This window comes from Canis lupus, chromosome 15 (assembly GCF_048164855.1).
Source record: "Canis lupus baileyi chromosome 15, mCanLup2.hap1, whole genome shotgun sequence".
NCBI lineage: Eukaryota > Metazoa > Chordata > Mammalia > Carnivora > Canidae > Canis > Canis lupus.
The window spans coordinates 14361368-14378995 of NC_132852.1; the positions used below are offsets into that span (position 1 = coordinate 14361368).

Genomic DNA, 17628 nt, shown 5'->3' on the forward strand with positions numbered 1-17628 from the left:
GGGCAGAACGGATCCCGTCCTCCAGGTGCACACATGCAGCCCCTCCGGAGGGTAGGTCTCATCCTCGCTCCCAGGCCTCAGGCAGCCGCCAGACATCTACAATCTCATTCAATCCTCACAATTTACAGTAAGATCATTATTTTAATCTCCACTTTTTAGCTACTGAAATATTTAGAATTCAGATGTTTAGATACCAAGACTTAAAGAGGGTCTTGCCAAAGTCCTAAGTAATGAGAACAAAAGGCGAACCTCAGTCTATGGGACCCTAATGTGTGTACCCTTCGTTGCCATAAGCAACCTCGTCCCACTGCCTCCTTTCTTTTTCTTTTTTTTTTTTAAGATTTTATTTATTTATTCATGGGAGACACACACAGAGAGAGGCAGAGACAAAGGTAGAGGGAGAAGCAGGCTCCATGCAGGGAGCCCGATGTGGGACTCAATCCCAGGACCCCGGGATCACGCCTTGAGCTAAAAGCAGATGCTCAACCACTGAGCCACCCGGGTGCCCCCTGCCTCCTTTCTTATCTATCCCTGCTCGTCTTCCCTTGGCCACCCCCCTGGCCTTCCTCTTTGATGATCTAAATCCTCTCCCTCCATCAGGGTGCAGCTGAGAGCCCCGTGGAGCCCCCAGTCCACCCAGCCTGAGATGTCTGAGGAAGCAGAACCACAGCCTCGGCTCTGACTTCCAATGACTCTCCTGTCCCTTTGGGTGGAAATTCTTTTACCATAAACGTCCACCTTATTCACGTGCTTTATAAGCCACTCTGAGCTCTTGGTCTGAGGGAGACAGCGGGGGTGCGTGTACATGTGGAAGGGAAATTAATTCAATGCTTGCGAAAGGAAGGAGGCTGCATGAGGGAAATGCGCCTAGTTTGGTGTAAAAAGGCCACGACAGTTGTTGGCACAGGGCCACTGTCACCCTGCCAGCCTCCGAGCCACCGTACTTGGTATCCTTATGTCCTTCAACACCTTCATCATCGGAAGGAGCCACTCCACTGACTTGCTATCATCCTCCGCCTTGCAGATGGCCTGTCACACATGTCGCTCAAGCTCACGAGCTCACAGCTGTGTGGGTCTCCAGTGAGACGGCCGTTACTCTTATAGCTCGTGGCAGCATCCACGAGGTAAATCAGTGGCTTCGGTGGCACAGATGTCTACCTTGGCTGGCACAACATCTCACGTCCTTGTCTCCAACCTCAAAGGAAAATGCCTGGACTGGCTGGGCCTTTAATTTCTACCACTTTTGAAGCTCAATGGAAGACAAGAATAAGAAGCTGAAATTCATTCCACTAATAAAAATCAATGTGCAACATCAGGAATAATAGCAGGATGGGACGCCTGGGTGGCTCAGGGGTTGAGTGTCTGCCTTCGGCCCAGGGTGTGATCCTGGGGTCCCAGGATCGAGTCCCACATCGGGCTCCCTGCATGGAGCCTGCTTCTCCCTCTGCCTGTGTCTCCACCTCTCTCTCTCTCTCTCTCTCTCTCTCTCTGTGTGGTATGTGTGTGTGTGTGTGTGTGTGTGTGTGTCTATCATGAATAAATAAGTAAATAAATCTTTAAAAAGAAATAAATAAAAATAAAAATAAGAAATAGCAGGAATTGGGCTCCGTGCTTGCGGAGCAGGCCGCAAGCTTGGGGCCTCGCAGAAGCACTGACTCCCTGGCTCCGGCACTCTTCCCCTCACTCAGAGAATCCCTCTTGCGTGCAAATGGAGTGCCAGGAGCTCCACCATCTGGTCTTCCTACCCTTCTCTCCGCCCTCCTGCACGAGGCAGGGCTCCAACTATGGACAGCCTCGCTTTCACCCGCAAGTTTGGCCATGGCTGAAGGCATTAGTTCTGATGTTGGCGTGAAGAAAGAAGGGTGGGTGGGAGGCCCTAGTCAGAACTTTCTGGGTTCAACTCTGCTGACCGTCCCCACTTGGCCCTACCCTAAATGGACGGAGGCAGAGCGTAACAAGGAGGACGTGAGAATACGGATAAAGGCAGTGGCCTAGGTGTGCAATTTAAAAACATGGGCCCCAAGTCTTTGCTACTCCTGTCAACAGGCGGGGACTCTTGAACTGGAGCCCTGCAACTGTGTAACCAGTTGAATACAGTGGATGCAAAATACTGCTCTGCTGGGTTCCTAACTCTGGCCCTAAGAAAACGGCCATAGGCACCTCCTGGCTCTTGGGAACCCCAGCACCGGACTGCGAGAATGCCCAGGCAGATCCCGGAGAGGCCCATGGGGACAGAGGCCAAGTACTCTGGCCCTCAACGCGGCCTTACAGCCATTCCGATCCCCAGCTGTGCGAGGAAGCCTCTTGTCCCCAGGTCCCCCGGCCACTCCCCATCCCCAGGGAGTTGTCCCAGCTGACCCCCAGATGGAGCAGAAATGCGCCTTCTCCTATCCTGATCTTGTCAAAGCCGCAGACCCCATCGGCCACCTCGTTAAGCCTCGGATGGCCACTGGTCAGGCCATCCCGGTGTGGGCCTGTGAGATTGGGTCCAGACACTGGTCACTGCTAGCAGGGCGCCGACTGGCTTTCCCATGCATCCCAACCTCTCTCCCTCTATCCCCTATGTGTCCTTTGACCCTGGGAACCTGCCCTATGCTCAGGATCCTGGCCAACTTCACTCTAACTCAGTAAAAACCCACGGAGACCAAGGGACCCAGTCACCTTGCTTCCCAGACTCAAGTCCATACCCCCTGCTGCCCTGGGGCCCTTGGCACCTCCATGCACAGTGCTTTATGGAAAATGGATGCCACTGTGGGGCCAAAAGGGGCGTGGGCTCAACGAGGGGCAGGCCCACGAGCTGACTCAAGGGAAGCAAGTCGCAGGAGTAGAGACAGGACCAGGTTCCAGATTGGGATGGTAGGTACCCGATTTAACAGAAAAAAGGTGAAAGCATCTCCTGGATTTGGGATTATGGGCAAAGCCAGTTTTAGTGGAGCTGAAGGGACAGAAATTAACTCAGGGTGGATCCCAGGAAGTAAGGGGGAACAAGTTGATGCAGTATCACAGGCAAGTCCAGCCCCACGTTTGTTGAGAAGAGGAGGGAAAACCTGGGCAACAAGGGGGCACCTGGGGGGCTCAGGCGGTTAGGCGTCTGCAGCTCGGGCCTGACGCCGGGTTCTGGGATCGAGTCCTGCATCAGGCCCCCTGCAGGGAGCCTGCTTCTCCCTCTGCCTGTGTCTCTGCCTCTCTCACAAATAAATAAATAAAATCTTTAAATTAAAAAAGAAGAAAAAGATGGAGATTGCAAAGCGAGGTTATTCAGGAGAGCAGGGGAGGGCAGGGGAAGGCCATCCTGGCGCCCCGCACTAGTGCAGAAGCCAGGCCACCCAGGAAGGAAGCGTGGGCCCGAGTCTCGGTGGGAGGCGGGAGGGCCCAGCAGGCAAGGGCGACACCGAGGTGCACACCCTAATGCCTTTGACCCCTGCATTTTATTTTATTTTATTTTATTTTATTTTATTTTATTTTATTTTTTATTTATTTGTTTTTTTACCCCTGCATTAAAGTAGCATTTTCCGGGTGGCTCAGCGGTTTAGCGCCGCCTTTGACTCAGGGTGTGACCCCGGGGTTCCAGGATCGAGTCCTGCATGGGAGTCCTCCTTGCATGGGACCTGCTTCTCCCTCTGCCTAGGTCTCTCTTGAATAAGTAAAAAAAATTTTTTTTAAAAAAAGCATCTTCCAAATACAGCCAACCCGTCTGAATACGCTTCCACCCCCTGTTTACATGGGGGGGCTGTGCGCAGCGCAGGTGGCCCCACCGCGCTCCGCTCCGAGGCCGCCGCCGGGAGCTCGGCCGCCAGCGCGGCCCCTGGGCGCCCCCCCGCGGGCGCAGGCGGAACGGCAGGCGGGCGCCCCCGCGGCTCCGGCCGAAAACCCGCTTTGTCTCCGGGAGGCGCTTCTCGGGCCAAAGCAAACCGCCCCGCGGGGCCGCGGCCGCGGGAGCCCGCCTGGGAGACAGAGCCCCGACCTCTCCGCGGCCCCTCCGCGGTGGAGGCCGGGCCCTCGGGCTTCGCTGCGCCGGTGCGGGGGCGCCTCGCAGACCTCACCTGCGCCCCACGCGGGCCGGGCCGGGCCGGGGCTCCCCGGGACTTCCCCGGGCCTCAGGCTCCCAGAGGGGCTCCCTCCTCACGCCTCTCGCGCTCGCTTTCCTTCCTTCTTCTTTCTTTCTTTTTTTCTTTCTTCTTTCTTCCTTCTTTTTCTCTCTTTCTTCCTTCTTTTTTTCTTTCTTTCTTTCCCTCCCTTCCTTCCTTCCTTCCTTCCTTCCTTCCTTCCTTCCTTCCTTTTCTCTCTTCTTTCTTTTCTTTCTTTCTTCTTTTCTTTCTTCTTCCTTCCTTCCTTTTCTCTTTCTCTCTCTTCCTTCCTTCCCTCCCTCCCTCCCTCTTTCTTTCTTTCTTTTTTTCTTTCTTCTTTCTTCCTTCCTTCTTTTTCTTTCTTTCTTTCTTCTTTCCCTCCCTCCCTTCCTTCCTTCCTTCCTTCTTTCCTTCCTTCCTTCCTTCCTTTTCTTTCTTCTTTCTTTTCTTTCTTTCTTTCTTCTTTTCTTTCTTCTTCCTTCCTTCCTTTTCTCTTTCTCTCTCTTCCTTCCTTCCCTCCCTCTTTCTTTCTTTCTTTCTTTCTTTCTTTCTTTCTTTCTTTCTTTCTTTCTTTCTTTCTTTCTTTCTCTTTATTTTTCTTTCTTTCTTCTTTCTCTCTCTGTCTTTTAAGTCTCTCAATACCACTTGAGCCGGAATTTCTCTTCCCCTCCCGGGGGAGAGCAGGTGACCCTGGAGACGTGTGATGGGTGACAGGCCCCCAGTGCCCACCTGTAGGGGAAAAGCTTCCCTGCTCACCAAGCAACTTTGCCATCCTGCCCGGTGACCAAATGGATCTACACAGTGGGTGCTGTTAGATTAATTCAATTTCTCGCAAACCAATTCAAAGTAAAGGTTCAGCCAAATTTAAAAATGAAATAGCCACAGCAATTATGATGCAAAGTAGAGGGGGTTTAGGGGGCGGCGAGCGCTACCCTTCCCCCCCAGTAGGAGTGCTTCTGAGCACCAAGCAACAAGCACCGCCTTAAGAGCTGCTAGGAACTGAGCGACTTACCCCTTGAGGGCTGCACATCCTCTGCAAAATGGTGCCTCCTTTGTAGGATTATTGCGAGTTTTGAACGAGGTAAGAGATATTAAATGTTTTATGAATTTTATTCTGAAACATGAGTATTAAAAAAATGCCACATGCTGAAGTCCATCAACCTGCCTAAGTGGTGAGAAACTCAATCTCAGTCATGTTTGGGGTCTCCTTCTCCTCTCCAGGGTCACCCAGGAATGGCTGGCATAGCTGTGGTGTCCAGAAAACCAGGTTTGGGCCTCCCACCTAAGTCCATCACAGTCACTGCCAACGTTCACTGATGCCCAAGCCAGCCTGGTCCCTAAGGACTGTCAGCCCCTGAGTGTGGGCTCTGGCCTGTTCACAGGGCTCCTCTAAAGGGTTAGAAATATGCCCTTTGGCATTAGGATTATTTTTAATTAAAGGTAATTGAGGGACGTCTGGGTGGCTCAGCGATTGAGCGTCTTCCTTCGGCTCAGGGCGTAAATATCCCCTTCTCTTGTCCCAGGATGACAGCAACCCTTACCACAGCAGGTGAGGCCAACACCAAGATCATCTGCTTAAACAAACCTTATCTTCCATGATTTTCTGCCACGATTTATTAGCCCTCAGAAGCCCAGATCCCCTTCCTCGTCTGGTCGCCTGTCTACAACTTCTGTCCTTGTGCTAACATGGAATGTAAGTCCCCACATCTAACCAGTTCTTTGAGGCTTTTTCCTCTTTCCTGTGAAGCCCTGTGCATGTAACATTTAAAATATATATTTTTAATTTCACATCTTTTCTCCTGTTAACCGCCCTTCATCCGCTTAATTCACAGGCCTCCGTTGCAAAGTCTAAGAGGGTAGAGAAAAACCTTTTTCTCTCCCCTACCCCTGAGTTCTTTCCTCTTCTGCTGGGGGCCTTGTGCAGGGTGATGGGTCAGTGCCCACCTGTAGGACTCGCAGAAACCAGCCTTGAGGGAACCTCTGCAACCTCTGGTCACACTGGCACCTTCACCTCTTCCTCTGCAAAGACCTCAAACTCTGTCCTATGCCCTCAAAAAATATCACCTACAATCTCCAACAGGAAGCAAATTGACCTTTAGTAAAAACAATTTAAAAAATTTAAAAATTGAAAAAAAATTTTTTTTAGAAAGAAAGCAAAAAAGCCAAAATTACAAGATTTCTTCTCCTCCGGGGCCTGGCAGTGTCTGGTTAAGCTACTTGGAAGAGTAAAGAGGTAGACCAGATAGTCGTGGGCAGCTAAGTGAAGTTTATTGAGCGAGAGTCGAGTGAGGAGAGGGGATCCGAGAGGGGTGCCACCGGACTTTCTTTTATTATTGTTATTATTATTATTAAAATTTTTTTATTTAAATTCAATTAATTAAGATATAGTGTATTGTTAGTTTCAGAGGTAGAGGTCCGTGATTCATCCGCTGCATATAACCCCCAGTGCTCATCCCATCACCCAGTGACCCCACCTCCCCTCCAACAGCCCTCAGTTTATTTCCTATGATTGAGAGTGTCTAAGTCTAGGGCTTTTTATGGGCTTGTCGGCCAGCTGTTTTAATCTGATTAACCCTCATGCCTGTCATCCAATCAGGTTTTTGCCGTCTCTCTATCAAGCGGGAAAGGGTAGAGGGCTCCTTCTGGGGTGGTATAAAATCCCTTTAAGGGTGGTTTCCTCTTAGGCCAGGGTGGGAGGTGGGGGGTGGTGTCCCTTGTCCCTGCCTGCCTTCCTTCCAACTATCCTTCATCGAAACATGGTGGCAAAGGGGAAAAAAATCAAGAACAGCAATGTGAAAAACACAAATTAACCTCTCCGTCCTTCATCCTGTAGGAGCAGCACACGCACAAGGTGAACCTTCAGTGAGTGGCAGTAAGTGTCACTGATGCCAGAGGCTGGCTTTGGGACACCCTCGTCGCTGCCAGGTCTGTGAGTGCTTTGGTGGGGCCCTTTCACCTATCTGTGCCCCCCCTCGGGCCCACCTCTTCCCTGGGGCTTTGAAGGGAGCCATCCTTTGGGTTCTCACCATGACCCAACAGGTTGGGGACGGAGGGGGCAAAAGCGGTGGCAGACATTCAGTGGACACCTTCGGAAAACAGCTCTCCAGAGAGGTCATCTCATGTGCAAATCCGAAAATGCGGATGTCCCAGGGGGCCTGTGTCACAGAACAGCTCCGTGCCAGCCTGAGGCGGTGGCAGTGGCGGGAACTCAGAGACTGTGCCACTTTCTGCCCTCAGACTGGCCATCTGTCCATCTCTTCCGACCTCTAGCCACTGGCTGGATGGGGGGCGGGGAGGTGGAATCAGTCCTCTGGACCTCTCTGCCCCCCTCTCTGCCACCTGCCCCTCGGCCACCTCCCAGCGGCCCAGCTCCAGCAGGAGGGTAAAGGGGACAGAACAAAGTGACTGGGAAAGAGCTGCCACCTAGTGACACGGTGTGTTACGTGTCGCGCTATCCTGCCAGTCCCTGGGCTGGTAGGACCATCCCTTTGTACAGATGGGGAGACTGAGGCCACGTGCTGCGTGCCAGCGCTATGCCCAAGTTCACACAGCTAAGAAGGCTCGGAACTTGACTGCGCTCTTCTGTCCCCAGAGCCTGGTCTCTGTGAAGCCTGGTGACTCCTCAGCCCAGACGGTTTGCACCCCACCTCCCCGGAGGCCACAGATCCCCAGCCTGGCAGCAGGGCATGGACAGAACAGGGCTGATCATTTAATTTCCTTTGAAGAGTGTCCCCAGCCCAAAAGGAGAGCAGCGGGCTGCAGAGGCTTGCAGGAGTAGCCGGGGTCTGGGGGGCTCAGGGGGTTGAGCATCTGCCTTCAGCTCAGATCACGATCCTGGAATCCAGGGTATCGAGCCCCACATCTGGCTCCCTGCTCAGCGGGGAACCTGCTTCTCCAGCTTCTTTTGCAGCTTCCCTGGCTTGTGCTCTCTGGCTCTCTCTCTCTCTCTCTCTGTTAAATAAATAAATAAAATCTTAAAAAAAAAAAAAAAAGAAAGGAGACAGTAGCCCTAAGAATGTGCTAAGGAGGGGTGAGGGCAGGTCAGCTGGCAGAGAGAATGTATCTGCACCTCCAGGCAGCGGGGCGGCCCAGGAGAGGACAGAGGGCCTCTCAGCCAGGTAGCCAATCTGGCTGCAGTAGGTTGGGCTCAACAGTAGAAATGCAAGCAGCAAAATAACTAACTAACCAAATGCAAACGGCACTAAGATTCTTCGTGGCTTTTTTAAAGGATTTTGTACATTCTCGTTCTTCAGGAGAAAATCCTCTATGAGGACCAGTGCACCCATTGAATCTACCAAAAAAAAAAAAAAAAAAAGAAGAAGAAGAACGTGCTAAGTATCTTAGGTCACAGTTGAGAGGCCCCAAGATGACTAGGAAAAGATCTGGCATTGACAGGTGGCATCTAGAAATTTCACAAGGCTTCTCAGCCTCCGTGAATCTCTCAAATATTAATCTAACCTGCTGAGTAAATGGGTAATAAAATTCTCTTTGTATTAAGGAAGTGGTAAAGTTAATAGGCTGTAAGCCAGAATAATTCTTGGGTGGTTTTATTGCGGAGCGTGCTAGCACCTTTAATTGTGAAGGGCTGAGTTTCTTTGCCACCACTCGGGACTAGAGCAGCATTGTTGCTGACTCATGCGGCATTCCCAGCATTGAGGTACAACTTGGCCCAAAGTAGTTGTTCAATAAATCTTATTGTAAAAAGCCTAAAACTAGGGCATCTGGATGACTCAGTCAGTAAGCATCTAACTTTGGCTCAGGTCATGACCTCAGGGTCCTGGGATCAAGCCTGCTCCTTCTCCCTCTCTTCACCATTCCTGCTGTCTCTTGCTATCTCTGTCTCTGTCTCTCTCTCAAATAAATAAATAAATAAAAGCTTTTAAAAAATCTTAAAACTTGGCCAACACAGCACGAAATGAAAACAAAGAGTTTACATTTAAATCTAATCAAAATCATCTAGACTCTGATGAATATTTCCTTAACATCTTAACATCCATGGGCCTGGAATAGGTCTAGAAATTTCTTCCTTGGTGACCTAAAGCAGACATCCAGGAAAGCCTTCCCAAGATGGTTAAGTGTGAGAGATTTCCTGATCTCTTGGGTGATCCAGCTATTACTTGACCTCAGTGCCCAGAACTATAACAAATTCTGAATTCTGTACATTGGTTATGAAAGAAAAAAAAAAGCAAATTTTACCACCAAGAATGCCAACCTCAGTCAAAGGTCTCTCTAGGGATATCTTTCACAAATGCATACTGCTCAGCACCCACACTTCAGGAATCCAAGGTACCAGCTCATCTGGACTCTCGGTTTAGGGTGATGCCTACCATGGCCACCCCCAGACAACCACTCTTGATCATCATCACTACAAAAAGCAGGCTTTCCTCAGGTTTCCATCACTTCCTGCCATAATCAGGCTGAGGAAGACGTCCAGGAGAGACTGATCCCTTTCCTGTGAGACCGCTGGAGAGATCTTTATGTTGTTACCACACCACAAATAAATCCTGATGCCTTCTGCATTGATCCCATTCACCATTTTGTTTCTGTTCTTCTGTCTTAATTCAGGACCCTCTGACCACATCTTGCTTTCATGCGACTCTGATTTAGTAAAATAGAGACAGTTGTGATTTTGGGGTCTGCTCAGTGCACTCAGGGGAGCCTCAGTAGAGCAGCTCCCATGTGTACACACTCACAGGGACAGGGACCAGGGACTCCAGAACATCAGGGGGCATAGGTCATCATGAGGGGCTGTGACAGGTGGATGGGCCAGGGAAGTCCAGTGCCCCATCACTCTGTGACTCAGCCACTTTCTCTAGATGGGTTTCTTCTGTGGGGCTTCTCATTCTCTTGCTCTGGGAGGCCTCTCCACTCTTCCCTCTGCGTGTTCTATTTCCATGCCAAGATTTCTGGCTACTTTGGAACTTCATCCCAACTTGTGGTCCATCATGACCTGCATGTGGTTGACCTCAATGGCCAGTTCTCGGACCTCACTGTCCCTGGCCCACCGTCTGCATTAGATCCAGTTCTTTATCTCTCTTCCTTGAGAAGCATTCTTCCCTTGCCTTCCTGGGTTGCCACATTTCCCTGCTTTTTTTTCTATGCTTCTGCCCTCTTTCTCAGTTTCTTTTGCTATTAGCATCTCTAAGCTTCAGAGGAAGTGGAATCTCAGAGAAGCAGGTCATTCTTCATTAAGATCCAGGGAAGGTGCCTCTGGACAGCTTGCTGACATTGAATTTGTAGGTCTAATCACGAAACTGTGGGACCACCTGTCAAAAAGCAATTATTTCTATGTCAGTTATTATTCCAGCCACATGATAACCGGATTTTAAATCTTCATCTGGTCATTTAAAACCATGTCAGAATGGCATTTAATTCATAAACCCTGAGGTGAAATTCAGAAGGAAAAACCTTTATGTCATTTAGTTAAAATGTCCATATATTGAAATGAACATTATCTATATTATAAATATATATTGTATATAAACATAAATAGTATGTAAGTATATATTATATAACCATATAATATATATAAATGGGTATTATAAACAAATAGATATTTTATATAAACATATTATATATAGATATTACTTAAGTATGGAATATATAAAGATATATATAACAGATGTAAGTTTAATTTGTGTATATTATTGTTAATATGTTTAATTTATATACAATATACATGATACATATGTATTATATATAAATATAGGTTATCTGGAGGGTCCTACGCTTTCTTCCATTCCTTTTCATCATCCCACAGCACATGATATCTAGTCCAGCTGGCAGGTACAGGTGCACCTCTAAAATAGGAAGAGGTTTTTATGACTTTCCAGGCCTACTCAAAACGGAGCCACAGACTACAGCAGCCTATCACCCTGCTGGTGATAAAACCTTCCAAATGAAACCTCTTCTGGAAAGATAAAGAAAACTAGATCCACAGTCCAATCTCCTTGAGTCTTACAGCCGCCTCTGTCTTCTTCTTCTTTCTTCTTTCTTCTTTCTTCTTTCTTCCTTCTTCTTCTTTTTTCTTTAAAGACCAGCTGTGGGGATCCCTGGGTGGCGCAGCGGTTTAGCGCCTGCCTCTGGCTCAGGGCGCGATCCTGGAGACCCGGGATCGAATCCCACGTCGGGCTCCTGGTGCATGGAGCCTGCTTCTCCCTCTGCCTATGTCTCTGCCTCTCTCTCTCTCTCTCTCTCTCTCTGTGACTATCATAAATAATAAATAAAAATTAAAATTAAAAATTAAAAAAAAATAAAGACCAGCTGTGCACATCATTTTAAAGCTGATGGTGAAAGCGCACTTGTGCAATACAACCTTCTCTTCCTACACACAGACCCACAGATGCTGCTGCCTCTGACTCATAGGACTGGGGGGCCCGGTCTTCACGGCCCCTCCATGCTCCTCTACGTTCCAGAGCTTAGCACTTGAAAGAGACGGCTCAGGGAGTCGGCCTGGACTTCTCCTGGAGGGTTCTGCAAAATTCTGACAAGTGAGCTGTGAGGTCAGTGGAGGTTACCCTCCAAGCCAGCTGAGGAAGTAGAGACACAATCTGTTCCATTACAGCAAACATCTGGAAACAGGATGATCCATCTGCCAGTCCTGACGACCACCCCCAAGCAGTATTTCTAATTGCTCCTTTTCTGTGCTGTTTTTGCACAAACTCACTAAGGCCAGCTCAAGTGGGTATTGCTAATAAATAATCCATGCTTTATGATTGCTTCAGCTCATAGGCAAAGAAGGAAAGCTTTCCAGTTCATTTCTTGAAGTTAACATAACCCTGGTAGCAACAGCTGACAGATACCTCACCACACACTCACACACGTAAGACCACTATCATTTCCACTACATGCACATTCTAAATAAAATATGAGCAAAAGTATGCTAAGCAAGAGTGAAAACTGGTCCAAAAGCACCCTATGTACCTCGATTCTGCAGTGCACCCCACATGCCCTCTCTGGCTAGAGTTCTAAGGGCAGGCAGCAAGTGGGGAGCTTCTTTTGTCCTTGATCTTGAGAGGGAATGGGCCTGATGGGATCTGGGGAGAAAGAGCCAGGAAGGACAGACAGAGAGCTGAGCTCCAGGGAAGGCTTCCCAAGGAGAAAGAAGATCACGATGGTTCACCCTTTATCCAGGACAAAAGGAGAAGCAATGCTGCCTTGAATGGCAGTGACAAGTCAACTCCAACTCCAAGTCACTGGAGTTTGTATTCTCTCCATGCCTTTTCCCACTAGAAGACAAAATTTTGTGATAGAAATTATATCAATTTTATCCCTGGATAAAATGCCTAGAGAAGGTTCTCTTGGCCACCCAGGGACCAAGCCCCACAGAGAAGCCCACACTTCCTTCTGACTCTTCACTAGACTCGCATTTCTCAAAATGTGATAAATGTACCACCTAAAAGCCTGCTTTGAAATTCAAAATCCAGAGCCCACATCCAGATTTTCTGAATCAGAATCTCTCAGAGTAGGGTCCAGGATGGAGTATACGGAGACATTTTCTCATGTGATCTTTTTATGCATACTCAAGTTTGAAAACCACACATTAATGCCTCTGTGACATCCCTTCTCGGCTCTGAAGTGCTTGATCTAGATTATATTCTTGGTCCCATCACTGTCTGTTGACTGAGCCTCCAACTTCCCCTCTAGAAGATAGAGAAAACCCTTATCTGCTGCAAGGTATTTGTCTAACATTCTACGAAGGCCTGAGATCAGAGGGGCCAGATAAACACAGCACTATTACTCATCCACTATTCACCTGCAAAAGGCCCCCTCAGCGTTTTCTTCAGCACCGCACAGAAACAGGTCAAGGTAGAAAGGACCTGGAAGCCATAGAGAGTGTCTCCCTCTCCCTCCTCATAGACAGGTTAAAATGATCGGTTTCAAAGAGTTTCAGGTACCCTTTCCCCCCTCTTTGCGATATTCTAAATCAAATCTGCAGACTGCCCTCATCTTCCAAGGTAGGTGGAGTCATTCAGATCTCCAAAGGTGGGGATCCCTGGATGGCTCAGCGGTTTAGTGCTTGCCTTCGGCCCAGGGCATGGTCCTGGAGTCTCGGGATCAAGTCCCACATCGGGCTCCCTGCATGGAGCCTGCTTCTCCCTCTGCCTCTCTCTCTCTCTCTCTCTCTCTCTCTCATAAATAAATAAATAAAATCTATAAAAAAAAAATCTCCAAAGGTCTCCGAGCCAGGATGTGAGGCCGGTTTCCATTCCACAGCCACTTGGGCCGCCTGCAAGCGAGCTTCCCCAGTGTGACTGAGTGTTTGCTCTTACAGAGCCTTAGTTTCATGAATACTCAACAACCCCATGAGCTGGGCTTTATTGTTTTTATTCTAGAGGCAAGACTGATGAGACCCAGAGAGCTTAAGGAGCTGGCCGAAGGTGGCACAGCTGGTGAGAGGCAGCTGTCATTTCACAGAATCCGGCCTGTGCTCTGAGCCGCAGTGGGGAGCACTCACCATGGAGGAGCCTGTGGTGCAGCTGTTCCCCACGGGGAGGCCCTGCCTGCTGTGCTCCACAGACACTGGTGAATACCTAATGCCTACCTGGGCGCGGTTGCCTTCCCCTGAACTTGGGCAGACCTCCCTCATTGTCGGCCTGACGCCAGACTGGATCTCCTGAAGCCATCTGCCCTGGACGCCCACTGCTCTGCCTCACGATCCGATGGCATGTTGGCTGTAATGGAAGCCCGTCCCCTTCCCTCCCAACTGCTTGCCTACTGTGCGCTATGGAATGAATGTGTCACCCCAACATTCATCTGTTGAAACCTAATAGCTAGTGGGATGGTATTTGGCGTTGGGGCCTTGGGGCATGATTAGGTCATGAGTGTGGAGCCCTCACGAATGGGATTAGTGCCCTTCATAAAAGAGACCCCAGAGGGACGTATGGCTGGCTCAGTCAGTAGAGCATGCCACCCTTGATCTCAGAGTTGTAAGTTTGAGCCCCACACTGGGGGTAGAGATTACTTACAAATAAAACCTTTAAAAAAGAGAAAGAGAGAGAGAGAGAGAGAGAGAGAGAGCCCTCCTGCCTCCACTGTATGAGTCACAGCTGGAAGACAGCCATCCATGAACCAGGAGGAGGGTCCTCACCAGACACTGAATCTGCCAGAGCCTGGCCCTTGGACTTCCCAGCCTTCAGAACTGTGAGAAACAGATGTTTGTCGCTTAAGCCCCCAACAGACTAAGTCACTGTGTGCCATTTGCTAGTCAGACTGGCTCCACATATTCTCTTTGCCCCCAGTCTGCTGGACTGACTTTCCCTGTGGCCCCAGTAAGAGAAGATTCACTGTTTTCCTGGGGTCTGACCTGCCTCCATCTCCACGGAGGGCGGGACCTAGCCCTCTCCACCCTCCTTGGCTGTGGCTGCCATTGCATATCTAGGCACACTCAGAGATGTGTGACGAGAGACTGGATTCTCAGCACTTACTCAGAGACACCCTCCCTCACGGGATCTCCAAGCTTCCATGATGCCTTGTTCTTCTCCGCCTGGTGATCTCATTGTTACAAGTCATAAAAAAGCACTAATTTGACAATGTCAAAGGTATAGAGAGGAACCTTCAGCAGACTAGACTTCAACAGATTTACAGAAGGTATAATTATAATTCTAGAGGGTATGACGCAGCGTGGGGGGAGCTGCCATCTGGCGATGTCATGGCCCAGGGGACAGTGGCCCAGGCCTGGCACGACTTGAAGAAGCTCCAGGTGGGGACGCCTGGGTGGCTCCGTGGGTTAAGCATCTGCCTTCAGGTCAGGTCATGAACCCAGGGTCCTAGGATAGAGCCCAACATTGGGCTCCCTGCTCAGTGGGGAGTCTGCTTCTCCCTCTCCCTCGGCCCCTCCCCTCAGCTCGTGCACTCTCTCTTGTGCTCTCTCTCTCTCAAATAGGTAAGTAAAATCTTAAAAAAAAAAAAAGAAGAGGAAGAAGCTCCATATGTGCAGAGTTCAGGTGTGACAAGAGAAAGAAGGGGGTAGACTAATGAAATGAAAAATATACCTACATATTTTTTTCTTACAAAAAGTAACATATGCTCCTTGTAAAATTTGATTAATATTGAAATGCCTAAAGTAAAATGAACGGTCCTTTGCCTCCCATCCTCCAGGAGCTGGAATGCGTCCTCTTACCTCCTTGATGTGATTACTGTTAACGAGTTTTGTGTATCTTTTCATGAATTTTCCTTTATTTTTTTGAAACATATGCAAACACACATGCCTTTATCGATTTTTAAAGTGAGATCACACTATACATGTGTTTTTAAGTGTAGGTTTTGGCATTGTGCAGGTATGGGGAGGCTAACAGATGAGAAACTCACCATTGAAAAGATAGTTGCAGGGCTCCTGGGTGGTTGAGAGTCTGACTCTTGATTTCGACTCAGGTCATGATCTCGAGGCCTTAGGATCAAGCCCCGCATTGGGCTCAGCTCATGAGTCTGCTCGTCCCTCTGCTCCTCCCCCTGCTCTCTCTCAAATAAATAAATAAAATCTTAAGAAAAAATAAAGAAAAGAAAAGCTAGTTTGTTTCTCCCAGTTCACACACAGGGGAGGATGCTGCACCACCCAGGGCTACACAAGGAAGGCAGAAGGAGGAAAGGAAAGGAATGGGAAGGAGCCTTTATGGTGGTTTTTGTGGGAAGACATGGGCAGGCAAGATAAGCAGGCTAGGCTAGGCTGGTTTGTTGTGTGTGTTTTTTTTTTTTTTAAGATTTCATTTATTTATTCATGAGAGACACAGAGAGGCAGAGACATAGGCAGAGGGAGAAGCAGGTGCCCTGGGGAGAGCCTGATGCAGGACTTGAACCTGGGGTCCCAGGATCACCACCTGAGCCAAAGGCAGAGGCTCAACCACTGAGCCACCCAGACGTCCTGTAGAATTGGCTAGTTTGAATTAGAGATGTAGCGACTGGCCCTAGATGCCTGGTCCCTGGCCTTGGGGCCAAAAGGACAGGGAGCTAGTGGCTCATTTGTGAGCTCCATCAAGGAGGCAGTGGGCAGTAGAGGCTCTGGACTAGTTGGTTTGCATATGGAAGGTGGAATTGCTAGGAATTAGCTAGCCCTGGGAGGAGCAGTGTCTCCAGGATCAGCAAGACCTCAGATGCCAGAACCACAAAAGCAGAACGTTAGAAAATATAGTTAACACAACATACCTCTAATTTTTAAAACCAAATGATATATTGGGAACAGGAACACACATACAATAGCTTTTCATTTTTAATAGCTCCATAGTATCCCATACTTTGCATGTTCCTTCACTAGAACACAAATTATAAAGTGACAGTTTTGTCTCTTTTATCCACTGCTATGAGCCCAGTGACTAGAATTGTGTCAGACATAGGGTAGATGTCAAAGAGTTAAAAATAGACCTGCCCTACGACCCAGCAATTGCACTGCTGGGGATTTACCCCAAAGATACAGATGCAGTGAAACGCCGGGACACCTGCACCCTGATGTTCATAGCAGCTGTGTCCACAATAGCCAAACTGTGGAAGGAGCCTTGGTGTCCATCAAAAGATGAATGGATAAAGAAGATGTGGCATATGTATACAATGGAATATTACTCAGCCATTAGAAATGACAAATACCCACTATTTGCTTCAATGTGGAGGGACCTGGAGGGTATTATGCTGAGTGAAATAAGTCAATCGGAAAAGGACAAACATTATATGGTCTCATTCATTTGGGGAATATAAAAATTAGTGAAAGGGAATAAAGGGGAAGGAGAGAAAATGAGTGTAAATGTCAGTGAGGGTGACAAAACATGAGAGACACCTAACTCTGGGAAATGGACAAGGGGTAGTGGAAGGGGAAGTGGGCGAGGGGTTGGGGTAACTGGGTGATGGGCACTGAGGGGGGCACTTGGTGGGATGAGCACTGGGTGTTATGCTATATGTTGGCAAATTGAACTCCAATAAAAAAATTTATTTTATTTTATTTTATTTTATTTTTTATTTTTTTTATTTATGATAGTCGCACAGAGAGAGAGAGAGGCAGAGACACAGGCAGAGGGAGAAGCAGGCTCCATGCACCAGGAGCCCGACGTGGGATTCGATCCCGGGTCTCCAGGATCGCACCCTGGGCCAAAGGCAAGCGCTAAACCGCTGCGCCACCCAGGGATCCCCCCAAAAAAATTTTTAAAAAGACATAGGGTAGATGTTCAAAAATATCTGGTGAGCGAATGAATAAACAAGTGGACCATAAAATACATTCAACCATTGCCTTATCAACAGATTATTTCTTAGTATTCTAAACAACACTTCAGTAATTACCCTTGTAGATATACCTCTATGCATTTGAATTAGTGAGGATTGAGCTTGGAGAGTAAAATAAAACCTCAAATATTGTGAGTGAACCAAGATGGATATTTAAATTTCTCTCTTATGTTCAAGAAGCCTGGCAGTGGTCCGGTCGAGGCTGGTGTGATCCTCCTGGAGCCCTGGGCCCAGTCTCCTCCTAAACTTGCTGGCTCTGACCTCATTCCCAGGATACCTCAATGTCCATGCTTGTTACCAGAACTCTAGGCAGCAGTCAGCATTCCGGAGAGAAGAAAAAAAGCAGAGCCCCAGAAGT

General features: G+C 48.6%; 1 long non-coding RNA gene across 4 annotated transcripts in view; it reads right to left on the reverse strand.

Annotated features, from left to right (window-relative positions):
• Window positions 1-5158: 5158 nt before the first annotated feature.
• Window positions 5159-17628, reverse strand: part of LOC140604636 (uncharacterized) — a 76865-nt gene continuing 64395 nt past the window's right edge. For all 4 annotated transcript variants that reach the window (XR_012007454.1, XR_012007455.1, XR_012007456.1 and 1 more), the window contains 2 exons: window positions 9280-10333; window positions 5159-8358 (listed from right to left, as the gene is read on the reverse strand). This is a non-coding gene — a long non-coding RNA (uncharacterized lncRNA). The remainder of the gene's footprint in view (window positions 8359-9279; window positions 10334-17628) is intronic.